At 52.5% G+C, this 25,950-nt stretch overlaps 1 protein-coding gene across 2 annotated transcripts in view; it reads left to right on the forward strand.

Annotated features, from left to right (window-relative positions):
- The window catches only part of GRID1 (glutamate ionotropic receptor delta type subunit 1), a 693,966-nt gene that overhangs the window by 101,594 nt on the left and 566,422 nt on the right, over window positions 1-25,950 (forward strand). The gene's annotated exons all lie outside the window — the stretch shown is intronic.

A 25,950-nucleotide genomic window follows, 5' to 3' on the forward strand; every position in this document is an offset into this window, starting at 1 on the left:
GCTGGGCCTTGTTCCCTTAACATGGACCAGGGGGTTGGGCTAAAGGACCCAAGCTTCTCAAGGTGGCTGGGCAAACAAGGCCCCCCTCTCCTGGCTCCCCAACAGGCTCCTGGCTGAGTGGGACCAGAATCTCAGGGGAGGCTTAGCTTTGGCCTGGGGTAAATTTGGGCAGATTTGGAGCTCCCGCACTGGCTGCCCTGGGCTCAGTAGGAGCAGGGCTCAGAGAAGCTGCTCGCGGGAGAGTAACTGCTTTCTGTTCCAGAAGAGCCCCTGTGTCCTTCTTCTTCCTCCTCCTAGAAGCCACATGTGGCAGTGGAAAGAGCACAGGCTAAAGCCAAACTCATTGCTGTCACCTCCTAGCTGTGTTACTCTAGGCAAGTTGCTTTCGCTCTGAGCCTCACCTTTGCCACTTGCTGACCCTAGAATAGTGCTTTCCCTTTGCAAGACTGATTATGAAGAGGTAAGCTCCTGGAGCAATGCCCAGCACACTCTAGGCTTTTCGGGCATTCATGTTCTGTAACAGATATTTACAAAATGCCTACTCTGTACTAGGTCCTGGGCTGGTCTCTGATGATGGGATGGTGAGCAGGGCAGCTATGTGGTGGCTTCAGGGGGTTGGACTGGGGAGCAGGGCTGACCAGTGTACTGGTACTGGTGGCTCTTTGGATGCATACATGGCCCTGGTGTTACTTACATGTGCCGCCTGCCCAGGGCCCTCAAAGTTGGGTTGCATGTGGCAGAATCTGGCCTTTGGGGCAGCCTGCATCTTCTCCCTCCTCTGTCATGTGCTTTCCTGTTCCTTGCCTGCTGCACCAGAGTTTCTGACTGTTCTAGCCCCTAGTTTAGAAAAGTAATGTTCCAAAATTGTCTGGGGTTTGGTTTTGGTGAGCAAAGCCTGCTGCAGATCCATGGGGCATCCATTAGGGCATGGATCCCTAGTCGCTGATGGAGCATCTGCCAGCGGGGTCAATGGGCACCCTTCAGGTGCTGGTGTCCCTGGTGGGCAAAGCAGATGAGGTCCCTGCCCTCATGGATCTTCCAGTCTTCTGAGTCGTGGTGGTTATTGGGCACTTACCCAGTGCCGGGCTTGGTGCTAGCATTTTCACATCTCATCCAGAGCATGGGCAGTGTCTGGTTTTGAATCCCACCCTCTTCCCTGACTGGCAGGCCCTGTCTGACCTGGCTTTTTGCTAGGGTCCCACGAGCCCTACTAACATAGAGCTCTGGGTTCTGACAGGGGCGGTTGGAACTTGACTCTGTCCCATGATGCTGCCGGTCACATGGGACACATACTCTGTGTGAGCCTGTCTCCTCCTGCACGAAATTGGGATGATACTTGCACCACCTTCCAGGGGTGTGAGGAGGAAGCCTCCAAGCATAGATCCTGGATGGTCGTGGGGCTTGTGAAGTGGCTGGGTGTGTTGCTCCCCAGGGCATAGGCTGGAGGCCCTGGCCGCTTCCTAGGATGGCAGCCATCTCCCCTCCAGCCCCAGTCCCAGCTCCTGCTCTTCCTCTGGTTTTGGAACCATGTTCGGGAGGCATGGAGTGGGCTCCCTGGGCAGCACTCCATCTCCCGCCCACCAGGTCTTTGTTTAGCTCAGAATTAAAGCCGAAGCAGAAAACACAAAACATTTCCTACATCGCAAGTGAAGGAACTGTCTGTCTTGTGTGAGCTGCCGGTAATTGTGGAGTCTGGCTGTGGGGGCCTCCCCTGGGAGGCTCGCTTTCCATCACTGTCCGTGTCTGTTATCATGGTTATCACATTCCCAAGCAGGCTCTGGGGAAGCGGGGCTGACTGGTGATTTTCCATTTTCTGAAGGGGCAGCTCCCACCTCCCCTCACTTACTTGTTCCGCCGGCCTAACTCCCTACAGCATTCTCTCGCCTCACCTTGAACCTTCTGTGGTGTCACCTATTGGTGTTGTTCTTTCCGGTGTGTTTGTCTGTGTCCCCACTGAGAGGGTGAGTTCCTGAAGACCCTGCTGGGTCCAGGCTGACATGTGCTGCAGGGACCATTAAAGATGCTGGGATAAGGAAGGGAAGCCAGGCACTTCTCTTGTGCGATAGCTCAGGCCTCTGAGGCAGACCCAGCTTCTAAGTCTCATTCTGTCACCGGCTCTGTGACCTTCGGAGACTTACCTAACTTCTCTGAGCCTTGTTTCCTTCCTTTCTAAAATGCGGGTGATCCTGGTCCCTGCTGGCTGTAAAAGTTGGTGTAAGGATGATCTTGAAGTTATATCCACAACGTGGAGCTTAGCATCTGGCACATGGTACTTAGAAACGCTGGCTCCAATGGGGCAAGAAGTCATGTCAGCTGGGCTTGAGTTTCCCTGTGGAAGGAAGAACAGAGAACGGGGCATAGGAGAGAAGCGTGGTTGTTGCCCAGGCCACTCCATAGACTGTGGGGGTCAGGGGACAGACTCATGGTTGTCTAGGTGGGACTCACACTAAGAAGCTCAGGAGACACTGATTTTGGCTGAATTCATGCCAGCACATTAATTCACAGGCAGAAACCATAGGGTGAAACTTTCACCCCCGTGTTGGTGGTGCCCGTGTTTTGCCTGTTTTTCTTTATAATTTATCTATTAATATTTTTATTTATGTAATTTTACCTGTAATATACACTTATGTGATTTTTATCATTTTTTAACAGCACATTAAGTCACAGGGAGAAACCACATTAATTCTCACATGCTCCCCCAGAAAGGAATCGCAGTGGGAGGTCCTAGCTTGGCCAGCTTCTCCAGGAGCTAGGGGGTCAGGTACTTCCCACGTCCATCTCCATTGGAGGAACCCTCTTGGGGGGCTCTAAAAAACTTCTTGGAAGCCTGCTCTGGATGGAGGTCAGGACATGGCCTCTAACCAGCTTTCTCCACATGCCTGATGTCCCTTGCTGGATTCTTCCCATCCTTCCCCCTCCTCTGTACCTCTGCCTCTCTCTTTCTCTTGTCTGCCCCCCTCTCCTGTATGTGCCCCTGCACAGACGTGAACGATTAGCGTTGCAATTCCAGCGTGGTTCTCTGCTTCCTTAAATTTCAAGTCATTAACTGTTTTTTCTGATTTGAAACTTTCACCCCTGTGTTGGTGGTGCCCGTGTTTCCCCTGTTTTTCTTTATAATTTATCTATTAATATTTTTATTTATGTAATTTTATCTGTAATATACACTTATGTGATTTTTATCATTTTTTAACCTTTCAGAGACATTTTGTTTTCTGCATGCAGATAATTGACAGACACATCTGAGCAGGGTTGGGCACTAGAATGTCCTCGGTGAACATGGGCAGATCCAGATTTATGAGCAAGAGGAGAGAAAAATGCTGTTGAGGTCTGGAAGCAGCCAGTGTGGTGTCTATACCTCTGGGGTGGCCCGGCCGTCTGCCCACTGGCAGGGGCAGAGCTCGTCGAAGGGAGCACATCTGTGTTTTTAGGGCTTCTTTCGAGGCTTTGAGGGTGCAGCTGTGGAGCACATGGGATAGACTTCTCCTGTTGGCACCTACCTCTGGAAGCCCACAGATGTACCCTTTCCCTCATCAAGAATATCCCCCTCTCGGGGCACCTGGGTGGCTAAGTGGGTTAAAGCCTCTGCTTTCAGCTCGGGTCATGATCCCGGGATCCTGGGATCGAGCCCTGCTTCGGGCTCTCTGCTTGGCAGGGAGCCTGCTTCCCTTCCTCTCTCTCTGCCTGCCTCTCTGCCTGCTTGTGATCTTTGTCTGTCAAATAAGTAAATAAAATCTTAAAAAAAAAAAAAGAATATCCTCCTCCCTTTTTCTTGGAGATTTAAACATTATTCATCCATGAAACTTAGCATTCCTCTCCGTGTATAAACTTTTCCTTAGACAGGCAGTGTCCCTCTGATTTCTAATATCAGTTCTTTGTTCAGCTCTGGGAACTCTTCTGATGATAGGCTTAGGAAGATAGCTGCTGTCGGTTTCTTATGTGTTCTTCAGGAACCCAAGCCCCTGCATTTGGGTTCTTCTAGCATTTTCTCTTATGCTTATTATTTTTCCTGTTAAAGAAAGCTTCCACTCAAGTATTCTGTGTCCTGGGTATGGTGGTAGACTGTCTTATTGTTCAAAATATTCACTGCTTCTCTCAGTGGGTGTGTGTGTGTGTGTGCGCGGGCTGCTCTGATGGTGTCCTCCCTGGCCATGTGACTTGCTTGGGCCAATGAAATAGGGGTGAGGGTTCCTTAAGCCTCTCCCAAATGGAAGTTTTAAGAGCCATCACATGACTCTGGTGTATTTGACTTCTCTTCTGCCATGAGGGATTGGGGCTGCTTCCTCATCCTGAATAAAGAAACCATAGAACAGAGCTGTGACCAACCAGCAATAAACGTGGACCCTGAGGGGAAAATAACCTCTTGTTGATGTAAGCCACTGAGATTTGGGGGTTGCTTATTATGACAGCATATCTTAACTTAAACTGACTAATACAATACTAATACGAATGATCTTAAATATATTTTTTGGTTTATTGGTATAATGTGTTGGCAGTGCCATTTCTGTTTTTTACTGCTTCCAAAAGCATTCTCATTAGAGGCATAGAGATATTAATTAAAAAACATTTTTTTAAAAAAATTTATTTATTTGACAGAGAGAGAGAGAGAGAGAGAGATCACAAGTAGGCAGAGAGGCAGAGAGAGAGAGAGGAAGGGAAGCAGGCTCCCTGCCAAGCAGAGAGCCCAATGCGGGGCTTAATCCCAGAACCCTGGGATCATGACCTGAGCCGAAGGCAGAGGCTTTAACCCACTGAGCCACCAGGTGCCCCTATTAAAAAACATTTTTATTGTAGTACAGATAACATATAGTGTTATGTTAGTTTCAGGTATACAACATCTTGCCTCAGTAGTTCTGTACATGACTCAGTGCTCACTGCTGTAAGTATAGTCACCGCCTGTCACCATACGTTATTGCATATTACTGACTATCCCCTATGCTGACCTCATCATCTCCACAGCTTATTGATTTGATAACTGGAAGTTTGTTCCTCTTAATCTCCTCTATCTATTTCACCCATTCCCCCTACTGACCTCTCTGGCACCCACTGATTCGTATGCAGGTATTAATTTTGTTTATGACTCTGTTATTCAGTTGATGTAATATATTTCTTGTTCTCTTTGAAAACAACTGGTAGCATTTCCCCAAACTCTTCTTACGCTCTATGTAGGAGTCCGTTTCCGAGTGGGCCGTCCCTCCGACATTGCCCTGCTTTCGTTCCCTCCCTCCCTTCCTTCTCTCTCTCTCTCCCTCCCCCTTCCTTCTTTCCTTGCTTCCTTCCTTTCTCTCTCTCTCTCTCTTTCTCTATTAGACTGCAGAGATTTTACTTCCTTTGCCTATTTGTTTATATTTGTGTTTTCTCTGTTGTCCTTCCTGCTTTGCTGAGGGATTTGGTGGCCTCCTTGGGGGGTGGAAAGCCAGGTTGTAAGCCTGGACACCCACCGGAGCCGTGGCTGGTGGTGGGAAGTGCGTAGTTGGAGGCTGGGCACGTTTTCCGCTTGTCACTGTTGGTGCTGCTCGCGCTCTTTTTTTTCAGTGATTGCAGACAGTTTTAATTGGATCAGAGAGAGAGAGTCCTTGGCACTGCTCCCCTGTTCTTTATCTTCCTGGAGATAATCCCTTTAGGTGTCTGGAGCTGGCTCTTATGTCACCTTCTCCCTTGCCAGGCTTTTCTCTGGTCTCCTCAGCCACAGCTTGTGATGAGTTTCTGTGTCCTGCACACCTGGCCTGGCTTTCCCCTCCCAAGCCTTCCCCATGGTACCATCATCTCTTCTGGATTAGAACCCAGAGTGGAACTCAGCTCTAAGCTGCCATCTAGCTGGTTATTAAGCTGGAGGGGTTGGGGTGTGGGGGTGTGGGGTCCCTTCCTTCTTCTTCTTCTTCTTCTTTTTTTTTTTTTTTTAAGATTTTATTTATTTATTTGACAGAGATCACAAGCAGGCAGAGAGAGGGGAAGCGAAGCAGGCTCCCTGCCAAGCAAAGAGCCCAACGTGGGGCTCGATCCCAGGACCCTGAGATCATGACCTGAGGGGAAGGCAAAGGCTTAACCCACTGAGCCACCCAGGTGCCCCCCTTCCTTCTTATCCTGGGTGTCATGCTTTTAATTCACCCAGAAGTGACCACATCAGTCCATTGGCTCATATTCAGCTTAAGCGTGTCTTCCAAAAGCTTTCCACAGAGTCTTTCCTTCCTCTTATGCCTTTGGCCTTCTAAATTTCTAAACTTCTCTCTGTCTCTTTTTGAGGTATATTTTGCTGAATATGGCCCATTGTTTCAGATGGCTGAAATCTTTTTGGATACCAACACTGCCATTCAGTATATTAACTAGCCCTGCAGTGGGGTCAGGAGCAGTCAATATCCTCTGCCAAATCACTCATAAAAGGTGAGTGGACAGATCTGCAGACAGAGCCCTTAGACGTATCACCAGAGACACTTTGCTGATTGTTATGAATCATCCTATTTTGGACCTGGTTAATCTCTGCATCCATCTGATGGTATGGGCACATGGCCCATCTCAGAGAAGGGTCCAAAATACTTGGCTGAAACCCAACTCTAAAGCCTAAAGGTGCCGATCCTTCAGGTAAATCAGCCAGTGATAGGCAAGAAACTGATCATACATTCCCAGGGGTCACTGAACAGAGCTGAATGAAGAGGAACCACTCCAGATGGAGTGTACCATCTGTGGACCGAGAAAGGGCAGGGGAAGGGTCAGTGTTCCTGAGCCTCCAAGAAGGAAGCAGCGGGAAGGGAGAAGTTGCCTGATGGGAGCTGTGTCCTCATATGGGGGAATACAGCCATTGCAAATGTGGGTCCAGCTCAACTTTCTCCCTGCTGATGCCTTCCGGTGGCTCAAGGAGGAGCCAGGGGGCCAGGGAGCCCAGGGTTGGAATCCTTGGAGGCTGGCCTCACGGGGTATGGACCAGGGTAGATTGGGGGGTGCAGGTGGACTAGGCAGCTGGCCAGGTGAGGCTGTGACGGCACGTGCATCTATAAAAGTGCTCCCTAACCTCCATGTGGTGCCACTCCCCATCACTTTTCTTCTGTGAATGAAATACTTGCTTGGGAGTGCGTTTCCTGGAATGGAGAGCAGGCTTCTTTGTTGTCAACTATGGATTCTCTTGTCGATGCGGTGAGTTTAATTATTGAGTTTTAATTACTATTGAGTTTAATTACTGACTTGTGGGGATATGATGACGTTTGATTTTGGCACATCAAATGCCATAGGCACAGAGCCCCTGCCTAGGCCAGATAAGAGAGAGCAGAAGAGCAGAGAGAGCCTCCCAGGAGTGGGAGGGGTTTGGTAGGTGCTCCTGGAATTGTCTCTCTGCCCAGGGCTGTCCTGAGCAAGACATACAGACAGAACTCAAGCAGATACACCTGGGGACTCGTGGGCCTGTGTTCACTTCTGAAGAGCTGAAGTTTCTGTCATAGTCTTGCATTTGAAGGGAAGGCAGGGTTGTGATCTGAACGATCCTGTTTCTCCAGGAGCTCTGATGACTGGCTGTCGTGTGCAGCCTGCAGCCAGAGGTGTGGTGCTCGGGCGTGTGTGGGATACGAAAAGCTGAGATGGAGTGTGTGCTGGGCTGAGCTTCTGAGGCGAGGGCCCTGAAACTCCTCTTGAGTTATGTGTCCCCCTGCTGACCCCGCCCAGCACAGGTGGGTAGATACAGGGGGTCTTCCAGGGCCTCTGCCCAATGGAGTTAAACTCCTGTGGGGACAGTGCGGAGGATAGCCCAGCATTCCTTGGAACAGAGTGGGATTCCTCTAAGGCCAAAGCTGGGCACTGGGCAAGAGGGCTGGGGATGGCAGCAGGAGGAGGAACTCCTGAGCCACGGTGCTCAGAGCCCAGCCGGGTGTGCACACAGATGGCAACATCCGAAGAGTGGGGCGCCGAGGGAAGGTGTTCGTGAAGGGGGCGGGTATGTGCGTATGTCTGTGTGTGTATGCGTGTGTGACATTGACCTAGGCCATGAGGTTTAGAGAAAATTTGTTTTAATCATTTATTTTAAAGTATAAATGTAATATAGTAATTATATGACAGAGTCTTTGAAAATGAAAGAAAAGAAAAAAAAAATCCACCTACACTTTAACCAGTCGGGATCGCACTGGCTTGTATTCTTCTAGGCCTTTCTCAAAGAATCGTGATTTCTCAGGAAGCAGAGGGCAGGGATCACAGTGGGGTGACATTCTGGTGGGTAGAGGGCTCCTGGGGCTGGAGATGCAGTGGGGAGCATTAGGGAGAGATGTTGGCTGTTGAGGGAAGAACATGTCTTGGGTTTTGGGGTCCAGGCCTGAGCAGGATTTGTTCCAGTGGGTTCCCTCCTGCAGCCTGCCCTGGGGGCTGGTCCTCAATCCGGGTCCTTGAGGCTTTCCGTTGTCAGTGCAGGCAGTGGGCAGGAAGGTGATGAGCATCACTCCGGCAGGCATAGCCAGTGGGGTCCCTGGGTAGCTCCGGGACACCTGGCAGGGGGCCGTAGCAAGCATGGGTCTGGGCAGGTCTGCTGCCAGGAACTCTGGTCCCCTGGGCACTTTTGCGGCCTGGAGGCAGCTGTTGGACATCAGACAGGTGACGGCCAGTCTCTAGGTGGCTCTGCTAGCAGCATAGCTGGGAGCTTGCTGGGCCCTCTCTGCCATTCTGGAGATGCCTACTGGGTCAGAGCTTGGCTCTCAGCCCCAGCTGCACATAGAACCGTGCCCTACCCCCCGGAACTTGTGACACCAGGGCCTCTGCATTCTGGGGGTGCCACCTGGGTATCAGAGTGTTTGAATGCTCCCCAGGTGACTTTAAAGAGCACCCACTATGGTTCTCAAATTTCATATGCATGACAGTCACCTGGAAATCTTGCTCAAAAACACAAATTGCAGGGCCCCACCTCCCAGGTTTCCGAATCATTAGGTTTGGGTGGGACATGGAATGCAAAGAGTTCCCAGTGCGGTCGGTCTGAGGATCACACGTGGAGAACCGTTGGCCTAGAGGAAGACGGCTGGGGAAGATCCTGGTGCTTCCAGGTGGTGAGGCCAGACAGGCGTCAGCTGGTGAGGGCTGGTGTTGACTGCCACACAGAGACTGTGAGAGCCGATGTTTGTCAAGGATGCTGAGGGAAGAGGTTGCCTGTCCCAGGTGATGAGGGAAGGTGCTGGTTGCTACCCAGTTGCAAGAAAAGGGGTTTGTGCTCACACCTCTAGGTGCTGGAAGGTGTTGCCTTGTATCAACTAAGGAGGAAAGCTCTTGGCTGTAGGTGTAGATGACAGATGAGGGTGCTGGCTATGACAGGTGGCAACCGAAGGTGTTCCTGGGTGACCAGGAAAGGCAGTGGCTTTATGTGTGGCTGGACAGGGAAGGTATCGGGCTACCAGGTGCTGGGGAAGCCGTCGCAGCACACACAGGAGACGAGAAGGTGGTGCCTTGTCAGAGATGTGAGGGAAGGTGTTGGCTGTTACAGGCAACGAGGGAAGGTGCTGGTCCTTCTAGTTGGCAAATAGGGTCCTTCCATTGGTCTCATTTGCCCCTGAGGCTGAAGCGCCCTTCAGCTCCCAAGTGCAGCTTCCTGCGCTCTCATTTCCCCTTTCCTGACCCTTCAGGTCCTGCCTGCAGCGTAGATGGGTCTGAGAAGGCCGGTGGAGCTCTGAGGCCTCCTTGCAGGTGGGTGTGTTTCTTGGTCTTAGGGGGAGGAGTGTTAAGGGTGTCAAGGTCAGATTGGAACTTGCCCCACGGCAGTGTGGGGCTCTTGGGTGGAGGGGCAGAAGAGCTTTGCACCAGAGCACACTGGCCATAAATAATGCATCTGCCACAGAAGGAGGACCCCAGGAAGCATAACTTCCCGCACACGTTCAGGAGGCACATTTCAATGCAGAAGCCACAGGAAGAGCTTCCTTCCTCATCTCTGTCTTTTATCATTAGTTTCCAATCGAGAATCACAGCAGCTCCTGTCCTGGGGCTCCAGCCTGGTGCCTGTGGGGAAAACAGTTCTCCCAAGAGCAAGCTGCCGAGATGCATGATTTGGAGCCTAGTCTTTGGAGACGACAACATGCAGATGAGCCATTCTTGGGGGGAAGAGACAGAACTGTCAGCCGGCTCAGTCTGATGTCCCTTGTTTCTATAGCTACCGTAAATGTAATTACCAAAGAGTAACCCTTTGCGGATTTCACTGTAACCTCAGATAGCTAATGACATTTACTGGGTTTCTAGCAATCTGGGACAAAATGCTCATTTTGAATTTAACATGAGTAATGCCATTTTCCATCTTAGTTAAGTACTTTGTGTCATAAAAGAGTTATCTGCACAGAGCCCCTGGTCCTGTCAGTAAACATATTACAAATATTATCACCACTTATTTTCTGGATGAAAGATGTGGTGAAGGCCCAGAGAAACGCTCCTCTGCTCGGAGACTCAGCAAATTCGGCATGAAATCATCGTGGAGGTAATTCAGACTGTGCATCAGGAGCTCACACGCAGCTGGAGGCGTCTGGAGATGTAATGTTATTTCAGGGATCACAAACTATGTAAATACACCCTTCTACCTCCCGTCCGTGGTGGGTGTCAGACGGTGTCACTTGGCTACCAACACAAATGATAGATGCTGAGCGTCTTGGGCCTGGGAAACTGAAGGTCTTTGACTGCTGCTTGTTTGGGGAAGACACGTTTCCTTGCTGTTCCTGGATTCAGGAAGAATGCGCACACCATAGTGAATGGGTGCCAAACCACGTAGTCATTTGTTCAACCATTTCTTCTTGCACCTTCTGGATCCATTCCCACAGCCCTGTCAGTAATCGTGATGGTACAGTGTGCTGGGTGTTCTGATGGAGGGGACCTGGAGTGCTGGGGCAGGAAGAAGCTGGAGAAGGGAGCTGGGTGAGCTGCCTGGGGGAGTCCCAGTGGGCCCAAGGGGAAGGTGCCATTCACTGCAAGGTCTGAGTGGATGTGATGGACCTGGGCACCTGGGGCTGAACACAGGGCCTCCATGTTTGGGCACGATGGCGAAAGTCTTCTTGGACCACGCCCAATGTCTGCCTCCCCTTGGGCCCATGGCTGCTTCAGAGGCCATTGGGTCCCTGGGGGTCAGCAGGACCCAGACTCTGGACTTGGCTCTGCCAGTTAGTCGCAGGGCCACTTTGGGTCAGCTCAGAGCCTGTGTTTCTCTGTGTTTAATGCAGGGACTCCTGGAGTGGAGTAGAAACGACACGAAGCAGCACACTAACCTGCACAGGCTGCCTCAGGTCTTGCTGGAGGCACCTCGTTTAGGAAATGAGAGCGTCCAGCAGGATGCTTCTGCAGGAGGTTTGGTTTGGTTCACAAAGCTTTGCAGCACTGCCCTCAGCTCAGCTGGACCTAGAGAAACCTCGGCAGGTGCCCTGAGCTGTCGGCCGCACGCACAGGTGGCTGGGAGGGGATCCGTGTCTGTGCCCGGCGTCCATGCTCCCGGACTCCCGGTGCTCCTGTTGAGTGACCACAGAGGCAGCCAGGTCATTGAGAGCCTGTTCAGTCCAGCTGCTGCCTTCTGCCTTGTCCTGCCCCTGACTCCTGCTGGCGGTGATCAGCAGGCAAATTCCAATGTGTGAGGCCTTTGGAGGAGGCCCTCCTGGGCTGCCTTCCTGCTCATGGATTGAGTGCATTCAGGTGGCAGTGTTGACTCGACTGTAGACCCATACGCCTCTCCGTCTGGGGCCTGACATTACAGGGAGCTGAATGGAAGGTTGCACATCTAGGATTTTCCAGAAAGAGCTGGGGAGTAGCCCTTTGAGGCTGGAGGGCACCAGCTCCTGGTGCAGGTAAGGGGCCTTTGAAGGGCAGGTGCAGGAGTAGCCCCAAGACTGTGCGTAATTTGTTGTGATTTTGTTACATTGTGTGGAAAATACACAGTTTTAAAATGGTCCTTGAGTGGGCCTCCGCAGTGTCCCTTTGTGAAACCGAGATGCTGCACGCTTGCATGAGCCCGCTGCTTGTGGACGGCATTTCCCTCTGCCCACGAGGATGCTCCGGTGCTGAGGCCTCCCCACCCCACCCTTCTGGAAGGCCAGTGCACTGAGAAAGGCGGCAGGAGGGGAAAGCTTACTGATGAGGTGATGCTGTGGGGGCCACCTTGTCCAGTCCTTTGCTCCTGGGTAGGGCTGCCCTGAAGGCTGAGGACAGAGAGACATGCGCCGTATTCACCCTCTGGTGGAGCCCCACTATGTGGAGGGAGTCTTGGCCCCTGGAGACAATGTTCATATTGGCTTTGCATCTTCTTCATGTGGCTTTCTTGTTGGAACGATTCATCCATCTTATGCAATCATTCCTTTATCTGTCAGACCGTCCGTCCGTCTGTCCATCCATCCATCCATCCATCCATCCAGTTATCCAGAGGTGCATCCACTCATCAAACACTGATGAGGGCCCTATGTAACTGAGGATTGGAAGGGTCTGTTGTGGAGAGAGAGACAGACAAGTGAACTCACGTAAGTTGACCTGGAGGCCCCGTAATTGGGTGGTGATTGGAGATTTTCTCAAGGAGGGGGCCCTGGCAAGAGTCTGAAATGAAAGAAGGCGTTGGCTTCCTAGAATGATGGTGGAGGGAAAGGAGTCCCAGGCAGTCCCTTCCATAGAGAACGGCTCTCTGTCCCTTGCAGCGGAGAGGGTGGAGGAAGGGAGGTGGGTGCAGGGTGGGAGAAGAGCCTGGGTGGTAGGCAAGACCCTCACGGGAGGGAATGAACTTTGACCTTTGGTCTAAGGGCTGGGCAGGGAGCACAGCCAGATCTCTGTTCAGACTGAGAAGGGGTAAGGTGGAGCCATGGAGTAGGGGGAAGTTCTAACTCTGCTCTAGAGGGAGTCTTGAAGGTAGGACTGGTGGCAGCCCCCGCTGGCCTATGGTGGCCACGTGCTGAGTCCTCTTCTGCCTCCCAGTCCTCGCCCCAGTGCCCAGGTCCTGCTGTCGGGAAGGAGCCCTCTGGGAACCCCTCTATCTCCTAAGGACCCTTTTTCCATCTGAAGGGGAAAGTAGGGATAGGAGGGTCTTCTGGGGGCCCTGTGTGCTGCTCGGCACCAAAGTAAGCACAAGCATCAGCCCCCTTCTGGTCTTGGTTCCTCCTGCAGACTAGGGCGAGTGCAGGTCCCAGGGAGCTCAGTACCTTCTCCTGGGAAAGGGAGGGTGGGTGTGGTTCCTTCTCCCTGTGCCTGCAGCGTGCCAGGACACTGAGAACTGACATGCGTTCTCCAGCTTCAATCCTGACAGTAACTGGGAGATGGGGATTGTCACACCCAGATTACAGATGGAGGCTGAGGCTGTAACCCTGCCCAGAGAGACCGATTTATTCCAGGTTATATGACTGGAGCAGAAAGTCGGCATTTCTTCCAAACCTGCTAATTCTGAAACTCATGGTTATTTCTCTTGATTCCTATAGTGTTTTTTCCACCAATCCAGGCAGCAGCCTCCCCCCCACCCACTAGCTCTCTTCCTCCCAGCTTGGTGTGGCATGTCTGTAAATAGGCCACCCACCTGCCCCAGGTGAGGTGTCAGTGCTCAGCCCTCCTGTTCCCCCGTTCGTGGCAGAGTGTTGGTGGGTGAAGGGGATTGTTTGCTGGCAGAAGCCACCTCATTAGTGCCTTTGTCTCTGAAGCCACTCTTTCTGTGCTATCTCTAGACTTTGCTTGTGGCTTTTTGGGGAGTTTAATAAACATGGATGGAAATTCTATGTATTCTGAGGAAGTGGGAGGCAAGGGCAGCCCCCTCTATGGGCAGTCCTTGAGTCCAAGGGTTCATTTCGTAGGCCCTAGAATAGGTGTACAGATTGATACCCAGGCCCCTTGGGCTTTTTTTTAAAAGATTTTATTTATTTATTTGACAGGCAGAGATTACAAGTAGGCAGAGAGGCAGTCAGAGAGAGGAGGAAGCAGGCTCCCTGCTGAGCAGAGAGCCCAATGTGGGGCTCGATCCCAGGAACCTGGGATCATGACCTGAGCCGAAGGCAGAGACTTTAACTCACTGAGCCACCCAGGCGCCCCGCCTTGGGCTCTCTCAGAGGAGGAGCTCCAGCTCTGTCCAGGATGGGTACCACTCGCCCCCTGCCAGGCTAATGCTGACCTCACCTGGGCCCTGGGACAGTGTCCCTCCACTGGCCAGGTTGTGTTGGCCTTTGGCTGGTAGAGCGATCAGGACCACATTTTGGTCTGGCCTGGAGGCCTGGAGATGGGTAGACATAGCTACCAATGCATGCTAGGGGTTTCAAGGGCCTGGCATTTGGCCCATGTTGGTCCTTTCAGACTCTGCCAGGTCTGCTCAAGGATGGAGTTCTGCCCTATCCTATCTCTCCAGCTCATAGCTTGGTGCTCCTTAGGGCCTCCTGGGGCCCGGCCTATGCTGGTCTGTGCTCTGCCTGGTGCTACTGGTTCCCAGATTCCTCGGTCACTCCCCTTCTCCACTTTGGACTCTAGCTCTTTTCCCATCTTGGTTCCACCACTTTGGAGAGACCCTGAAAGGGCAGACCTGCCAGTCTTAGCCCTTTCCTGGAGCCCCAGGGCCTCTCTACCGGGCCTGCTGTCCTTGGAGACAGTGTACAGCCAACCCTTTGGATTTGGGAGACTGGCTGGGGTCTCTTTTTAGTGATTAATTTGAGAGTTTATCTATCTGTCTCTCTGTCCATCCCCCTATTCTTACCTCCTTCCGCTCATCCATCTGTCCATCTATCCATTCATCCATAAATCCACCCATCCATTCATCTGTCTGTGTGTCCATCTGTCTATCCCATCATCTAGCCGACAAGTATTTATGGACACCTACGGTGTTTCAGGCCTAGTGCCAGGTACTGGGGACACTAAAGTAGATGGGTCCTGTCTGCATTTGGAGAGGAGGGCCCTTTCCTTGTCTGGCAGAGGGGCCATCAGTCACCCTCGTGGGACTTCTGGGAGGTCTCAGTTAGTGACCTGAGGCTGTCACGGGCATGGCGGTCTGCGTCAGGGCTCTGCACATGTGGACTCCTGACACCAGTTACTGGTGAAGGCTCTGTGAGCTGGGCTGGCTAGAGGGACGGGCAGGAGCCTGCACTGGAAGGGGAGCCCTGGGCGTGTGTGTGGCTGTGGAGAAGTAGCTGAGGTAACACAGATGCCTGGAATAAGCTTTCAGGTGGTGTCAGGAGGATGAGGGGGTCTCTGGTACAGGGCGCATGGGGTATGAAGGGGCTCTGGGCAGTGGTGACTGGGGAAGATTTGGGCTGTCGCATCCCTGGCAGGAGGGAGAAGTCTGGGCTAGGTGGGGCCTGGGGGCTGGAACAGGCGCACTGGACAGTGGGGATGTCAGCGAGGGGAACCTCTGCTTTGTAACCCTGTGTAGCTGGACTGACCCTCAGCTCCATCCAGGGTCCTACTCCATTGTTCTATTTGCTGACCTGTGGGTGGCTGGGTTTGGGGTCCCAGCAGAGTCATCATCAGGAACTGCCTTGCCTGCTTCTTCTGGTTGCGGTTGGTGCCTCGGCCCTGCTGAGCTTCTCTCGGGTCTCAGACACATGTCCTTGGCACAAGGGAGGCCATGGGGGAGTGAGGAGATATGCCCACACAAGGTCCTCAGGACCCTGGGCTTCCCAGGGGCCTTCGGCTTTGCTTGAGTGGCTGTAGACTGGGGCTGGGGGACACAGGGTAGGAAGTAGCAAGGCCAGTGAAGGGGGGTGGGCCGAGCATCCTCTGCCTCCCTCACTGGCCCTGAGCCCAAGGCAGAGAGGCCTGGGGTAGGATGGTTCTGGCCAGACTTGGTCCCCCAGATTACAGTGCCTTAAACGCCTGACACATGTCATTGATAAGTAATAGAGTAAAGCTAATGATAATAGGAATTCTGATAATAACGATAATGAGCCTTGGGAATAGTTGGCCGTCTGAGGTGGGGAGTGGGCACTGGGATGTGCGCCCCTGTGTGGGCAGCGTCCTTCCTTTTCAGGACACTTGGCCAGTCATGAGCGCTCTTGCCCTGAGGGCTTCTGTGCCAACCCAGGATGGTGGGTGGGTGGTATGTTCTGGCCCCTTCCCCTGGGGAGGTAGGAGAGCAGGAGCAGCCCCACAGAGCCTGGGAGAGGGGCTTCCAGGTGAGGAGGGTGGACACAGGCCCATTGGTCTGCACCAGGCCCCATTCCTAGTACCCGAGGTCCCTGCTGTTGCCTCTGGAAGAGAAAGGAAGAAATGAAAATGCTGAATCAATGAGACAGGGGTCTAATTACTCCGGGTAGCATCAAACCTCCAATTTTGGGCCCGGGTGCTCTCTTTAATTTGGGGTGTTTAAATATTTACCTGAAATGGAGGGGAAAAAATCTTTTGGGCTGCAAGGCTATTCTGGCAGCAATGCGCTGAGAAATTCATTAAACCACAGTTAATTAGGGGATGAAAGATACATATATAGCTCATTAGTTCAACCCACATAATTTACATCTCGGAGGATATCTGAGTACGGGCTCGGATCCGGCTCTCAGAAACGGTGTCTTGAAACACAGGCTCTCACTGTGGCTGCCTCTCTGGGCCTATGGGACCAGAGAGGGAGCCCTGGCTGCCTCCGTCTGTTTGTCCGTCCAGGAGCTAGGAAAGGTGCTTTGTGCATCGTCTCCCCACGGTCTCCCCCTGGAGCTGCGGTGGTCTGGCTGGCTGAGTGCCTGCTGCCAGGGATGATGAATGAGGCTGCGGTGCGGCCCTCCACGCCCCTCCCCCAGCCGAGCTGCTTAGCATAATGGTGCGGCTTTGTAGCCGATTTTAAACTGCATCAAATCCCTTTCCTAGATGGGGGACATAATCCCCAATTTAATCTGTAGCAGCCTGGTGCAGAAATCAGGGCTCCAGCATCAAAACCCCGTGTTTCTCTACCAGACTTTGGTTCTTTTTTTTTTTTTTTTTTTAATTTTTTTTTTTTAAAGATTTTATTTATTTATTCGACAGAGAGAGATCACAAGTAGGCAGAGAGGCAGGCAGAGAGAGAGAGAGAGAGGAGGAAGCAGGCTCCCTGCTGAGCAGAGAGCCCGATGCGGGACTCGATCCCAGGACCCTGAGATCATGACCTGAGCCGAAGGCAGCGGCTTAACCCACTGAGCCACCCAGGCGCCCCAGACTTTGGTTCTTGTTCTGCCACATGTGCCTGGGCTTCTCGTGGGGCCGGGGGCTGCCTTGGCCCTGCTGAGATCCGCGTCGGCCTTGGACACCCAGTTGGCCCCTAGAAGAGACCCCATTTCGTCGGTTGGGGGCTATGGTGGGATCACTGACATTGCCGGGGGTTCCTGGGTGGTCACTGTCTTTCTTCTGGGAGGGGTTGCTGGTGGGGATTGGTAGGGGTTGGTCTAGAAAAATTCCCTATCCTAGACTCACCATCTGGTGCTCTCCCTAGTTATGCCTCCAGTTTGGAAACAGAGCCGTGGAGAGGAGGGGAGGAGCTGTGTGTGCATGCGTGTGTGTGCGTGCGTGGATGGGATGGTGGTGAGGGCCGAGGGAAGGCTGCATCAGATGCCCTAAGGGATGGGGGGGCCCTGCTCCATCCTGGCACCTGTGCCTGCATGTGGTGGGGGGCCGGGGCTGCTGTGGGAGAGAGAAGGGCTTGCTGGTGGGAATCCCACATCCGTTGCTGACTATCCGTACCACTTTGGGCAAATAACTCATCTCCAAGACTCGGTTTCCCATCTGCAAACTGGTAGCAACAATTTCCAGCTCAGAGGCTGGTTTTGAGAATTCAGGGAAAGCATGCAGCTGAAGCTCTTTCTCCAAAGCCTGGTGTAGAGCAGTCATTCAACAAGTCTTAGCTCTTTCCATTACCATTTTGTTCCTTTACCTCAGGTTCTTCATCTGTAAAATGGGGTTGGCGTGGCCTAGCTCACTGGGTGGTCTGAGGAGCTGAGCCGTCTCTAGCACCTGGCACACAGGACTTCGTTGGCTGGGTGGCTTGGGGGCCGTGTGGATGAGCGGGGAAGGGCAGGTAGAGGCTGGCAGGTTCGCAGGCCTTTCTGTGGGGGGAGGCTCTGGAGGAACGGAGCTCTCAGAGGCTTCATCAGAGGACACCTGGCTCCTGCTCCACCCCCCCCCCCCCCCGCCCCCTGCCCGTGGACACCTGCCCCATTGAGCTCTGGTCTGTCATGCCAGTCCTCCTCCTCTTCCTCGGGGTTGGTGCCTTTCCCTGATGGCCCCACACCTGTGCCAGCATCCTTGCTATGAAATACAACACAACAGCATCCTTGCTATGAAACACAATGTCCAGCATCCTTGCTATGAAACACAATGTCCATCATAGCAGCATGGGCACTGAGAATGACAGGTGACACGCACTGTGCTTGTGCCGTGGCTAGGCCCTGCCCCTGGATTGACATTCTCACCCCTATCCTGGCAAGTTGGTTCCCTTCGGACCCTCATTTTATAGCCAAGGCACGAGGAGCTGGAGCCTAGTCCCAGGCTGTGCCAGCAGAGTGGGGAGTGTGTGTAGGGCTGTGGGAAGGCTGGGTGCGGGGCTGGAGGAGAGGCTGTGTCCATCTATTCATCCATGGTCAAGGTTAGATCCCTGCCCAGCCCATTGTCATTGTGACTGGGAGCAAGTCACCTTTCTTTGCTTGGGCTTCCTGGGCTGTGACCTGGGGTGTCATCACTTGGAGAGGTGGGTCTATCCACATGAAAAAGTTAACGCCATATCAGGCACACAGAAGGCTCTCATTATTGGAGGGTGAGGGGTGGGGAGTATGTGCTCCCAGAGGGTCCTCTGGGAAGAGGGGTCCTGGTGCTGGTGCCGAGATCTTGAGCCTGGCATGGACCACTTCCCTTACTGGGGCCTCCTAGGCCTGGGCCCCCCACTGTCAGGTGTCTTAGCCATATGGACTTGCAGAAGCTATCCAAGTGGGGCTGAGCCAGGGCCTGTCAGGGGGAGGCTTCCCATGGGGTGTCCCCCCTCCTCCAGCAGACAGCTCTAGAGGCTTCCATTCCTACCTCTTCCCTCCACCTCCTGGAAGTGGAGGCGTGTCAGGCCCCCTGCCTGGTTGACCTTTGGCTTAATTCCCCAAATTCTCAGGGACTAAGTTTGGGGTGGGGAAGAAGTCTTGTCCTTCTGTGCCCTTCTTGGCATTGTTTGGGCCCCAGACACTCCCCCTGGGATCTAAAACTGACCGCAGTTCCTTGGACCACATGGTACTTCCATCTCCAAGCCCTCCTATACACTGTTCTTTCTGCCTGGGATGCCTGACCCTGTTCTTTATGTGGTGAACCCAGCTCAGTCTTCCAAGCTGAATCATGCTTCTAGAAACCCTCAACCTCTGCCAAGTGGGGTCGTTGCCAAGTGGGGTCGTTGCCTCCATCAATCAGACTCCACTGTGTCACCAGAACCTGGCACAGGGCTTGGCACATAGTGGATTCTCCATAAGGGTTCATGTAATTCAGTTAGCACACGCCATCTCCAATTGTTCATGTCATGTCTCTGTGGTCTTTCCCAGGTGAGCTCTCGAGGCAGAACCCTCCCTGAGTGCGGGGGCTGCTTGATCCCCTTGTCCAGGGGCCCAGGGTGGGTGCTGGCAAGCAGGATCTGCTCAACTCCCCGCGCTCTGGCCAGGTCAGGTTGGGGTAGCTCCTTGTCACTTCTTGGGCCAGGCTGGGCCATGTGTCCTCAGGCTCTTGGGAGGACGTCTGTCTGCTGAAGGGGGCTGCAGCCAGGAGTTTGTCCTAGTGGGACTTTGGGTAGGACCTTGGGCTTGCGTACTCATATCTAATTAATTATATTGTGAAATTGAAACTTATTCCCATTAGGCACCGATGAGAAAATTAAAGATCTATTGATATTGCAATAATTAATTGAACAAAAAAGTGGGAAAAAAGATGCAAAGTCTGCGATTAAGTCAGTGCTATTAACTCCCTCATGGTCAGAGAGGGGTGAAGGAGGCCTGCTTGAGGGAAGTGTGGGCTAGCCAAGACTTGGGGACCCTGGTTGTCACTGGGGAGGGTGCAGGCTGATGGTGGTGCTCTGTGTGGCTGGGGTGCTGCCCAGACTGTGCCTGGGCTGCTAAGGGGGCCCTAAGGATGCGTCATTTCTAAGCTTCCTGGGAAAAAGGGGTCCCAGTGCAGGGCCAGGCAGGGGTCAGAGCCTTTCTGTGGAAGGGTTGGAGTGGGGGCTGGAATTACCAAGAAGAGTCAGAGTAGCTGCTGGCCGAACGTGGCTCAGAGCCCCGGAGCAAGTGAGAGGAGTGGGGAGCTGCCAGCCCCAGGGCAGGGGGCTGAGAGATCAGGAGCATGGCAGTGGTCAGCAAGTGAATGGGGCTCACTGGGTGGGCCATGGCTTGAAGCACAAGTCTTGGACCCCTTTCAGGAGCGTGGGTGACAGTCACTCATCAGCTAGGTGGTGGCCTCTTCCCAAAGCCTCATTGCCTGGGCTCGAGCATCAGACTGTCTCCTCATGTGCGCCTGGAAAGAGAGAGCGTCCGTTCAGGCTGCAGCCCCTCAGGGGCCCGAGGGGCCTTCTCAGAGGCTCAGACTCTGCCTGGCAAGTGGCGTTTGGGGGTGCTCAGGGGAAGGGAGGACATCTTCCATGCCTGTCTGTGTGGTGGGGGACTGCTTCACACCTGGCCCTCCTGCACTTCTGTGCTTCAGGCTCTCTGAGGCTAGTTTGGGGCTTCCACCCTGCTGCCTCTGGACAATGAAGGCCTGGAGATGGGTATAGGTGAGCCATGGCTTGGGGGTGGCCTTGATGCTGTGGCTGCGGTGCTGGAACATTCTGGGTGCTACTGTGCTGTGTGCTGGCAGCTCGGGGATCCCAAGCACTGACTCAAAGGTGGAGAGTGCTAGAGAAAGCATCCTCCCACCCAGCTTCTGGGCCTGTGTGTGGCCCCCTATGGTGCCAAGGCTGCTCTGGCTCTCTGCCAAGGAGCACATCCCACAGGTGGACTGTTGGTCTGTCCTCATCAGGAGCTCAAATCCACTTTTCCTGGGTCCTGGGTGTGCCTTTGGGGCTCTAGAGCATGGCTGGCCACTCCCTCTGCAAGGAGGCAGGGCCCTGGGGCATGTCTTCTCTCCAGTCTCACATACTGTATCCCTAAGGTCTTGTTCTGGGTCAGCTTCCCATGTGCTCACTGACTGACCTCCTCTGCTCTCTCTCTGGACCCTTCACCCCCACCCACCATGGCCCCTGGAACCCCTCTGTGAACCCAGCACAGTCCCAGACAAGGTTCTGTGTTGTAGCAGGCTGTGTGTTGGGGGTGGGGGGTGGACAAGACGGAGACCTAGGTCCTGAAGCCAGGTAGCCTGGGCCTGCCTCTCCCCGGATGCGGGCCTCAGATGCCGTGCCACCTTCTGAGGCCTCAGTTTCCTTGTCTGGAAATGGGATGTCTTATTGAAGACCTACTTTGTGGCAGGCCTCATGCCCCCACTCGATATGCATGGTCTCTGCTCTTCGGCAGGGCGTTATGATGAACTCCATTTTGCAGATTAAGAAATTAAGAGGTTGGTATTTACCACCTAAGGGGAAATATTTACAAATCACTTAACTGATCATGGATTTGTATCCAGAATATATAAAGAGCTCTTACAACTCAAGAAGAGAGCCTACCCAGTACCAAATAGGCAAAAGATTTGAATGAATCCTTCACCACAGAAGAGACACAGATTGCAAATAAATGTAGGAAAAGATACTCAACATCATTAGTCCTTAGGGAAATGCAAATCAAACACGAGATACCACTTCACACCTGCTAGGACGGCTGTTATAAAGATGGTAACAAGTGTTGCAAGGATACAGAGCCCCTGGAACCCTCACCTGTTGCTGTTAAATGTTAAATACTGTGATGGTTTCTTAAAAAGATAAACATACTTGGAGCACCTGGGTGGCTCAGTGAGTTAGGCATCTGACTCTTGATTTCAGCTCAGGTCATGATTGCAGGATCATGGAATTGAATCCTACGTCAGTCTCCAAGCTTGGCACGGAGTCCGCGTGTTCCTTTCCCCCTGCTTCCCCCTACTCCCGACATTCTCTCTTCCCGCCCCCCTCAAATAAATAAATAAAATTTAAAAAAGAAAGATAAACATACATTTAACCATATTATTCTGCAATTCTACTCCTAGCAATTCACATAAGAGAAGTGGCAACATCTGTTCATACAGAGACTTGTACAAGAATGTTCATAGCAACGTTATTTGTGATAGTTCCAAACTGGAAACAGCTCAAATGTCCATCAACCGGTGAGCAGTAAGCAAAAGTGGGTATATCTCTTTGCTGGAATACCATTTGGCAATAAAATGGAATGAAACACGGGTACTCACTGCAACGCAGATGAACCTCAGAAGCTTTATTCGAAGTGAAAAAAACCAGGCACAGAAGACGACATGCTGTAGATTCCCTTTATGTGATACCTCTTGAAAAGGCATAACTGTGGAGGCAGAAAGCAGACTCCTGGTTGCTCGGGGCTAGGGCTGGAAGCAAGGATTGACTGCAGTCAGGCATGTGGGAACTTTCTAGGGGTGATGGAAGTATTTGAGAACTGGATAGTCCCCATGGTTGCAGAACAGTATACAAGGAACTGCACACTTAATGTGGGTGAATTTCTTGGTATGTAAATTATACCTCATGAACGTTAAACAGAATCTTGCTGAAGACCGTACAATTTGCAGATGGCCAAGACAGAATTCAGACTAAGGCTTCCACTCTGCAGAGCCCTGGCCTCTGGCCCCCCCAGTGCCAGGTAGAGACAGAGCAGTGAGCCTGGGTAGGAGCTGAGAGATGTCTGCCTGGCCTTTGTGGTGGGGGCAGGGGGCTGCAAGTGACATTACGACTATATTTGGCAGTTGGTGAAGGACTGGGAAGTTGGGAAGTGCCTTCTGGAAGGCCCAGATTTTCAGGGATGTGCATGTGCAAGGGTGTGTGAGGGTCTGGGCCTAGAAGTGGGGAAGCTGGAGGTGCTGTCCCAGCAGCTCTGGGTCCTCTCTGAAGTCTATCTGCATCACATTCTGATCTCTTCTACACTGCAGCTCCCTCCCTTCAACCTGTCTCTAGTGCTATTGATGGGACTGGGGCTCTGCAGTCAGTACTCCTGTGGGTTCCTTCAGGAAGCCTGTGGCTCCCTGGGCCTGTTGTATTTTGCTGATGGGCCCAGGACCATAGAGGCTGCTTTCTTACCCTCCTGGTTCCCATCATTAGCATTCTGAAGTGGAAAACAAGCCTGGTGCTTGCTGCCTAAATATTTATGGAATACTGCTGGGGTCAGAGGACAGAGCAGCAAATGAAATTAAAGATTTACGCCAAAATACCAGCCAGGGGAGGGTTTGGGCCACGGCTTGCCTTCTGTGTTGCTTGGAGAAAAGGTTTTCTTTTTTCTTCTGAGAAACTTAGTTTTTATAGATTTTTGAAGTGAAATGCATGAAATTTTAATCCGTGGCTTCACATCGTATCTTCCTAAGTTGTTAGTTACTATGGAGTGCGCAAGCTGAAGGTGCAGGCACACTTCCGTTGGGTTTGGATGCTCTTGGGGAGTTTGGAAAAATCCATTCCTTTGCTTGGCTCTCATTCTTATGGCCCCGCTGGGGAGGAGGGCCCATTATATAGTGCAGAGAGCTGTGCTCCGTGTAGGGTAAATTAGTTGGGAGCAGAAGTGGGGGTTGGGGGAGATTCTCAATAACCCCGAGAGCCACATACTTCTCTTTCTTTTGATGAAACCTCCCATTTTACATTGAGAAGACAAGGGAGGCTCGGACTTTGCTTCTGTACCAGTCAAAGGCTAACAGGAAGAGGAGGGTGTGCTCAAAGCATTCCTGGAGCTCAGGTAATGAACTGAGTCTTTACACGAGTGGGGGACAAGGGCAAGGTGAAGAAGACCAGCAGATTTGGTGAAGAACCCGAGTTTGTGCTCCCAGGGAGCTCTTACCTTCCCTAGGCCAGTGGGAGCCCATGGAGGAGACAGTGGCTACAGTACAGAGGAGGCTGCTGCCACCCAAGCCAGGAGGGATTGGGGAGAAGAACCCTTACCTCTCTCCCCTCACTCTGGGTCCCCTTGACCAAATTCTAAAGGAAGGCAGAGGACAGGAAGTCCCTGTGATTCTGTCCTCAGTGGTTAGCCTTCCAGAGCACATGAGTGGCTCCGGAGGGAGGACGTGTCATCTCTGCTCCGGCTCCCTAGGAACGGGGTCTGGGACATGGGTTGGTGTTTGTGGTTTATTGAAAGAAGCAGGTTAGGGGCACCTGGGTGGCTCAGGCAGCTAAGTGTCTGCTTTCAGCTTAGGCATAATCTCAGGGTCCTGGGATAGAGTCCTGCTCCAGGCTCTTTGCTCTGTGAGGAGTCTGCTTCTTCCTCTCCTTCTGCACCGCACCCCCCTGCCCCCCACCCCGGCTCATGCTGTCTCTCTCTCTCTCTCTCAAATAAAACCTTTTTAAAAAAAAAAAAAAAAAAAAAAAAAAGAAGCAGGTTAGAGAAGGGGAGAGAGCCAAGTAAGGATGTGGTGTCATGTAAGTCTAGCCTGACCGTGTCTGGGGACGGTGGGACATCGGGTTGTTTCCTCTGGAGGTAAGGAGGAGGCTGCCTTCTCTACTTCCCCGACTGTGGGTCACTGGGTGTGAGCTACCCTCAGGTGGGAAGTCAGGCAGTCAGCTCTGGGCAAGGTGGCTCCCTCAGGTAAGGACTGTTGGCTGGAGAACGGGGCACCTATGACACTCAGATCCCCAACACTGGGAGCAGGCGGGGGGATTGGGAGAATCAGGCGGCCCACTCAGAGAATGACCGCCACACCACAGTATGATTCCAGGGAGGACAGGTGTCAGTTAGCAAATGCCTCCAGATTATAGAAACCATGCACTTCTCTTCCCAGCCAACTCCTGTGGGTATTTATCTGACTGACTGTCTTCTAATTCACAGTGCTGGGCCTGGACGGGGCAGTGAGAGCAGCGTGAGAGCTTCTCTGAGACTGACGCATTTCCCTCTCCAGGGGCCGGGGCTGTTGGGCTCCCACCCCACCCTCACTGCCTGCCGCTTAGTTGGTCCTGCTTCCTGTCCCCCTGCCACCAACAGACACCACGGGCCTCTGCGAAGTCTGGCGGAAGTGCTCCTCTGGTTATCCGGAGAAATTATACTGAAGGGTTCCAGCAAGTGAAGAATTTTAGATGAGGATATTTATCAGAGCCGAGCATTAATAATAAATGCTGCATGATTTTTTTATTAGAGCAGCCACATAAATGTGGCTGCTTCAACTTTTTAACTCTCTGGAAAGCTTGAAGTTGGAGGCCACTCGGCTGTGGAAAAGTGTTGGGCTAATCAGTTCCCATTCATATGCAAAGCACTCCCTTAGCTGAGTTCATCAAAATGCAGTCGTTTCTTAAAAAAAAAAAAATATATTTATAGACTTCCCCTCCCTGCAAAGGACTATGAGGAAAATGGATAGTGAAAAATACAAATTGTTAATACCCTGAAAAGGAAGCCTCACTCTGAGCCCTGCTAAGCATTCTTTATTCTCTGAGAAAAAGTTAAAAATGGGCATTTGTAATATAGTGTTCTCTACTTCCCTTTACCAACTTTCCCTCCTCATATTCCAACTGCTTCTCCGTGACTCTCTCTTTCGGAGGAGGCTGGCCTGATTTGTCCCCCTGGGCCTCAGGGGTGCGGTGGGCAGGACATGGAGCAGGGCAGGGGGTGAGGGTGTACCATGTCCTGCCTTGACCTTGCCTGGCCCTGTGCACACTCCGGGCTTGGGAAGCATCACTGAGTCTTTACACCAACTCTGTCCCCATGACAGAGACTGGAAAAGTGAGGCTCAGAGAAATGCCCAGTGGGTGCCAGCTAGAGACCCCTCCGTGTACCAGTTCCTAAGTCGCAGGCTCCTGTGTTTGCAGGACTGGAGCTGCTTGGGTTCTTGTTCTCATGGCCCCAGTAGGATGGCATGTCACTCTGGGGGCCCTTCCTGGCCTTCCGTTGCTGCATTTTTCCAGGGAAGGGGAGTCAGGATTGGGGGCTCCCGTGACCTCTTTTTCCATCTTTTCTCCCCTTCTCTCTAGTCTCCAAGTGCAGTGAGATCAGGGCA

Source organism: Mustela lutreola, chromosome 4 (genome assembly GCF_030435805.1).
Source record: "Mustela lutreola isolate mMusLut2 chromosome 4, mMusLut2.pri, whole genome shotgun sequence".
In the NCBI taxonomy this organism is placed as follows: Eukaryota; Metazoa; Chordata; class Mammalia; order Carnivora; family Mustelidae; genus Mustela; species Mustela lutreola.